Below are 7,860 nucleotides of genomic sequence, written 5' to 3'. Positions count from 1 at the left end.
AGACATATTCCTGACAACACTGTACAAGTTCATCAATAGAAAGTTAGGCAACACACAAATACTTCCATTTCTGTTTCTACCTTACATTTTTCTCTATGGGTGAAAGCTAAATAAAATATATAAATCTTAAAGAAAAAGTATTACAAAAGGACCTTATAAATTATATGTGTGTGTGTGTCTGTATATAAGGGCAACATTCTTGGCAGACAAGGCAGGAAGACACCCCATTCCTTTCTGAAGGAGCGGTGGATGGTTTTTAGGCTGATTATATATATGAGTTATCATCTCCTCTATTCCTACAAGCTATGCCTCTGTTAATACAGCCAAGATGATATGGTTGATCTATTGTATCTTTGACTCCCTATTGAACTCATGAATCACCAAATCCCCTAGATTTTAAATTTAAACTGGATTTCTGATGTCATTATTATAAGGAGTTCCCACTAAGGATAGTATTGTATTATCTTAGAGAATTACTAGGACACTTGAGAAGTTAAGGAAACATCCCTGGATCATTTTCAAACCATTGTTTAACCATGCACTCCTCATTCTATAATTGGGAAGTTGATTTTTTAAAAATCTAACTATGTGATTTATTAATGATATTAAGATATACCTTACTTGATTCTGCCCAATATTCAGGGGTGTCAAAATCTCTTTAGATCCCTTTTCTGCCATCAGTTATCAAAATAGCTATCTCTTCCATATTCATGTCTTCTGCAAATCTGATAAATGTAACATTGCTGTTTTTGCCCAAATCATCAATAAATGTTAAACAGCACAGGACGAAACACTGATCTCTGAGGCACTCCATTGCAATTATTTTCTTTTCCTTCTTATACCATCTCATTTGCCTGTGATACCTAGACTAAGGGCAAATACTTTAAAAAAAAAATGAGATTGCTATTTTGGGGAGTGGGGTGAGGAGAAGGGGGAAAAATTGGAACATAAGGTTTTGCAAGGGTTAATGTTGAAAAATTATCCATGCTTATCTTTTGAAAATTAAAAAGCTTTAATTAAAAAAATACCAAAAAAAAAAAAAGTCATTGGGACACAAAATTTCCTAGGTTTCTTCATGTATTGAGTCAGTCAATTAAAAATAAATTGAGTACCTTCTATATGTAGTGCAATACCCTCTCCAGAGTGGGAGTGTAGAAAGTCAAAGAAATAATCTAAGAAAGTGTTAGTATCAAATTAGGGTTTCATTTTCTAATATATGTGATCAAAAGATATGAATAGTTTTCATAGAATTGCAAACTATCAATGACATTAGAAGAAAATGCTCCAAATAAAGTGCAAATTAAAATTATTTGAATGTTTCATCTAACACTGCCCATATTAGTAAAAATGATAAAAAAAATTGGAAATGATTTGTGCTGGAGTCTCTTATAGAATAATGTGAATACTGATATTGTCAGTAGAATTGTCAATTTCTATCCTGGGAGAAAATTTAGAATGACTAAATTATTTATGTCTTTTGATGTAGTGATCTCATTATTGAATGTATATGTCCTAAAGAGGTTTCAAAACATCCAGAAAGAAGAGTTCAACAGAAAACAATATATTTGAAGCTACACTTTTTGTAATAGCAAAGTAATTGCCCAGTGTGGCGGTGGGGGGCTGGGGAGGGGAAGAGTAAGTATCCATTGACTGGAAAATGACAAAAAAATTGTCATGTAAATATAATTGAATATTATCAGTCAAAAGTAAAAATTTGAGGATTTTGGAGAAAATGTGAACATCTGTATAAATTGATACATGGAGAAATAAAAATAACAAGTAAATTTTTTTAAAGAAAAATTGAATCAAAAATAACTGAGTGTGAACAAGACTTGTTCAAAGTCTTTAAATAAGATATCCTAAGTGCTTTGTATAAAAGGGAAAAACTATCTCAGGATTAGGGAATAAAAGAATCTGAGAATTTGCATTAGAGAGATTGGAGTAAAGGGAGGGATGTGAGAGGATAGAGATTGTCTTTGCCTTTATGGGAATCATAGAGAGAAGGATTCAGGCTGATAGAAGTTTCAAGAAAATTTCCCTTCCTGAAGCCATTTTATCCACAGGCATTTGTAATCTGGTCTTTGTTGAATGTTTCCAGTAAAGCAAAATTTGCCACAACCAGAAAGAAAGCAGAGCTTTATCCAGATATCAAAGTAAGGATAGCTATTGGGAATTTTTTTTCTATTTGAGGGGTCTTAGCAATTGTGATTTAACTTAAAGACTTTTCTTTTAAGAAAAACTCCCTTTATAGTTGTTAGATGCAGGTGAGGTTTGTGTGGCTTCCATGCTTCTGGCACTATCTCTGATGAAAAGAGCCTTTTAAAGAGTGGCTTTCCACATTGCTGCTGAAGATTAGTAATTTAGCTGTGGCCATTCAACAAGTGGGCAGCTAGGTCACATAGTGGATAGAGAACTGGGACGGGAGTCAGACAGACTCATCTTCTCAAGTTCAAATCTGGCCTCACAGAGTTACTTGCCATATGACCCATGGCAAATCACATAACCCAGTTTGCCTCAGTTCCTCATGTTATAACAAGCTGGAGAAGGAAATGGCAAACCACTCCAGTATCTCTGCCAAAAACAAAACAAAACAAAAAACATCCCAAATGGAGTTACAAAGTCAGACACAACTGAAAAATGACAACACAAAATCAGCAAGTAGGGTTTGAAGTAGATGTGTTCAAGGTCTTGAAGAACTCTGCCTTGAAGATAAATGTAGTAAACTGTTGTTAAGCTGGATCAGTATAATTTTGTTAGGGGGTGGGGGAGGAAAATGTATTGGCCCTGAACCTTCCAGTCTTGAATTTTAGGTATTTTCCAACTTATACTAAGAGATTTTCTCAGAAATCAGTTTACATTCAAACCAGGAGAAAGGGATTGATTTAAAAAAAAAAAATCTCAATTTAACATTAATTAAAATAGATGTTGCTATATACATAGTAGAAGCAAAAAGCATTGTATATGAAACTGATTATTTTGACCAATCCTCCTTCCCCACTCTATTGGGTATTTTCTTTCACAATTTGGTAGCTCTGATTCAGAAACTAGGAATCCTCATTTCCCTTTTTTAAAATAAGGATAGGATGATTGTTGGAATCCTTACTAACTGCTAAGTAATTAGAGTTGATCTAATCTTACAAGAAGATGTTTTGGGCAGAACCTGAAACAAGGTACTAAGTAGAACTACCCATAATCCCTCTCTCTGGAAGGAGCATAAATAGGCCAATGGGCCAGTCGGAGAGGTCTTGAGAGGAAGACGCTACAAGTCGAGATTTCACCGGAATGACATGAAGACTGGAGCTGGGGAGGCTGAAGAAAGCAGAGGCAGAGGCTGAAGGACCAGACCTTTGGATTTAAAGACATTTGGAGAGAGCTCTTGGAACCAAGCAGAGAGATAGGCCTCTAAGCTAACCGGGCTATATTGGAAACAATAAAAGATCTGAACTTTTATCACCTGGCTGTATATCTGTTACAAAGTTCTGGCCCATATTGATGGATTTATGTGTACCCCCTCAGAAACCCCCTATGTTTTAAAACAAAAGAAAGGGGGAGATGTTGGAATCCTTACTAACTGCTAAGTAATTAGAGTTGATCTAATCTTACAAGAAGATGTTTTGGGCAGAACCTGAAACAAGGTACTAAGTAGAACTACCCATAATCCCTCTCTCTGGAAGGAGCATAAATAGCCAATGGGCCAGTCGGAGAGGTCTTGAGAGGAAGACGCTACAAGTCGAGATTTCACCGGAATGACATGAAGACTGGAGCTGGGGAGGCTGAAGAAAGCAGAGGCAGAGGCTGAAGGACCAGACCTTTGGATTTAAAGACATTTGGAGAGAGCTCTTGGAACCAAGCAGAGAGATAGGCCTCTAAGCTAACCGGGCTATATTGGAAACAATAAAAGATCTGAACTTTTATCACCTGGCTGTATATCTGTTACAAAGTTCTGGCCCATATTGATGGATTTATGTGTACCCCCTCAGAAACCCCCTATGTTTTAAAACAAAAGAAAGGGGGAGATGTTGGAATCCTTACTAACTGCTAAGTAATTAGAGTTGATCTAATCTTACAAAAAGATGTTTTGGGCAGAACCTGAAACAAGGTACTAAGTAGAACTACCCATAATCCCTCTCTCTGGAAGGAGCATAAATAGCCAATGGGCCAGTCGGAGAGGTCTTGAGAGGAAGACGCTACAAGTCGAGATTTCACCGGAATGACATGAAGACTGGAGCTGGGGAGGCTGAAGAAAGCAGAGGCAGAGGCTGAAGGACCAGACCTTTGGATTTAAAGACATTTGGAGAGAGCTCTTGGAACCAAGCAGAGAGATAGGCCTCTAAGCTAACCGGGCTATATTGGAAACAATAAAAGATCTGAACTTTTATCACCTGGCTGTATATCTGTTACAAAGTTCTGGCCCATATTGATGGATTTATGTGTACCCCCTCAGAAACCCCCTATGTTTTAAAACAAAAGAAAGGGGGAGATGTTGGAATCCTTACTAACTGCTAAGTAATTAGAGTTGATCTAATCTTACAAAAAGATGTTTTGGGCAGAACCTGAAACAAGGTACTAAGTAGAACTACCCATAATCCCTCTCTCTGGAAGGAGCATAAATAGGCCAATGGGCCAGTCGGAGAGTTCTGGAGAGAGGAAGACGCTACAAGTCGAGATTTCACCAGAATGACATGAAGAGTTGGAGCTGGCTGGAGGCTGAAGAAAGCAGAGGCAGAAGCTGAAGGACCAGACCTTTGGATTTGGCGACATTCGGAGAGAGCTCTTGGAACCAAGCAGAGAGATAGGCCTCTAAGCTAACCGGGCTATATTGAAGATAATAAAAGATCTGAACTTTTATCACCTGGCTGAATTTTGAGAAGAAAAAGCTCACCACATTTGGCGCCCGAACAGGGACCGATTCAGATCCATCTGAACTAGATCACAACAGATGATGATTCAATGTTATATGACTTTAAGACTGTCATAAAGTATATAGAATGCTGAGCACTATCATAACAAGCTGACAATATTTGGGTTCATTTTAGATATAATTTTGGACCAGGATCATTTAAGAACTCTACTGAAGGAGCATCTAAAGGGACTGAATAGTGGGCAAATATCCAAAGCCATTTAAATGTCAGCCTGTAGTTGTGATATGCTAAATTAAACTATTCCAGTCTTTTTGCCAAGAAAACCCCAAATAGGGTCATAAAGAGCCAGATCTGACTAAATAACAACAAAGTTCTTGAAACATTCTCCTCAAAATGTATTAAGAGTTATGCTCCTTCTCTATTTGCCTTGATCTTTATCCCTCTGATTTTAAATTCAAGGCTGTTCTGTGATTTGGGGCCAAAAAACCACCACCATATCCATATATTTACTTACCTTATAAATTAAAGATCTTTGATAATTTTTTGTGAGGAGCTACTTTAAATTCTTTCAAGTAGTGAATTCCTTCAAATTAGTTGGAAAAAAAGAGTATTACTGCATTCTATCTTCACTAATGGGAGATTAATTTCAACTTTTAAGATGTTATTCTGCTGGTACAGAAATTGATACTATTCTAGAATACTTTTTTCTTTCCATACAGTTAATATGCTGATATCTGTTTAACTATTTTCTCTCATTTTCTACTTTTTTACCTCTTCCATTTTTAGCTCCTTAATTTGCCTGTTCTTTTTAAAAAGTTATACTTAAAACAATTTATTTTTTAAAACATCTAGAACCTAGGCTTTTTTCTTATTTCCCCATATATTTATATCTATGTCACAAGTAGAGATATAGCTTTTAACAGTAAAAGCCAAAAATTGTTGACTATTATTTATATTTTTATTTACAAGGCTAATTATTTAGGTAGGGGTTTCTGGCTAGTAAATTAAAGTATGTTTCCATTTCTTTACATATGATAAATTTTCTTTCACCTTATATTAAGGGGAGGGAGTAAAGAGAACAAGTATTTATTAAGTGCTTGCTGTGTGCTAGGCCCTGTGCTAAGTACTTTGCAAAAAGTATCTTGTTTGATTTTCACAACCACCTTGGAAAGTAGGTGCTATTATTATTAGCCCCATTTTACAGTTGAGGTAATCAAACAGAGAAAGACTAAGTGATTTATTCAAACTTATCAGGATTGGCCAGATTTAAACGTAGGTCTTCCTGTCGCCATGCCAGGGGCTCTATCCATTGTGTCACCTAACTAGCTGCTTATGAAGCATCATTTGCTGTTCACAGTTCTAATTCAATGTATACCAAGTTTGCAAAAAAAAAAAAGTTTGAGAATAGGCAAAATAAAAAATATAATTTTATTTTAAATAATTTGTCTCAGTTGGTTATACTGGGGCAATTTAATTTTCAACTATATCATAAAATCAGTGTTTCTGAATTACTATCAACTACAATTTGTCAATTATTCTTTGGATTGTTAACTCTCTTTGAAATCTACATATATAAATGAATTTACTAACAAATGTAGGGCCATAAGTTTGATTCAATTCAGTTAGCTTCAATTGAATTCAACTTTATTAAGCTCCTACTATGTATTAGAGAGTATGGAGTAGAGAGTGTTTAGGTAAAATCCTCTATTGTAGTTTAAAGTCTATTAATATTATTTTGCCACAAGTCCTAACACCAGTTAGACTTTCAAAAATGCATTATCATTTGTTGCAAGGGATAATAAATAAAAATATATAATTAGATATATGTAACTTATTACCAGGCTTGAAAAAAACTGAAAATGCAAGATTAGTGATAGATCTTCAGAGGCAAAGTATTCCTTCCATTTGAAATGAAACACTGTTCTCAGCAAATGCCTTGCTTGTCTAAGTTTTTTAATTTTAGCTTTGACTGTGAAAACATACTTTTTTTTCCTATGATAGAAAGCTTACTATTAAAAGGTTTGGAAAAAGCAACATTATTTAATTAAGACATTCTTTGGACTTCTTGGTAGACTCTAACTAAACTAAAAAGTTATTTAGTTTTTATCCTGGCAAGGATTTTCAAAACTCAAGTTAAAAAATAACATAAGTAATAATTAAAAATTAGATATGCATATAAAAAATCAGGTATTTTAGTTTAAAGCATTTAGATTTTGTGGAAACAGCCAAGTGGTTTTATGCTACCACTTAGTTCCTCTTATTTTCTTCTAAGTTCACCTTTTGTCCTTCCACATTTTTTGGTTTCTAACCTTAATTTATGCTCTTTGGGGCAATCATTATTCTATTAAACAGCTTGTCAATATCATCACAAATAGGGTTCCCAAAAGACTTTCAGAGATATTTTGCCACTGAGAAAATCTATTGTAAATTTTAACATGGTAGTGGCTGCCAAGCCATTTCAGAATATATAGAGTGAGAATTCAAATATCTTCTTATTCTCTCTGTTTTTAGATATTAGGTCTATTTGTAGGGGGTAAAAGAACAAAATTATCTGCTAATAAACCTAACAAAACAAATCAATTAACCAACTATAAATACAAGGCAATATTGCTTCTAAATAGACTTAAAAGAAATCAAGAAATTTGATTACAGTTTCAAACAACATATAATAGGGAACAATCATCACCAAGTAGAGCTCAAATTTACTCTTCCACTCTCATCCTCCTTTTTGAGCAACGGAGGAATAGATCAAATATAGACTTTAGGAATTTTTTTTTCCTTAAGCTCCTCTCTGGTTTCTTTCTGAAAGTTGCCTACGGACAGAAATCTATGTGGTGCAATGGATAGAGTGCTGGGCCTACAGTCAGGAAGATCTGAGTTCACATCCATGAACAGACACTTATAGTCTATTCTAGTGTGTATACTAGCTGGGTGACTTTAGGAAAATCACTTAGCCCCTTTTGCCTTCTGTTTCCTCAAGGGTAAAATAAGAATGATA

This window comes from Antechinus flavipes, chromosome 1 (assembly GCF_016432865.1).
Source record: "Antechinus flavipes isolate AdamAnt ecotype Samford, QLD, Australia chromosome 1, AdamAnt_v2, whole genome shotgun sequence".
NCBI lineage: Eukaryota > Metazoa > Chordata > Mammalia > Dasyuromorphia > Dasyuridae > Antechinus > Antechinus flavipes.
Note: the sequence above shows the minus strand (reverse complement) of the source record.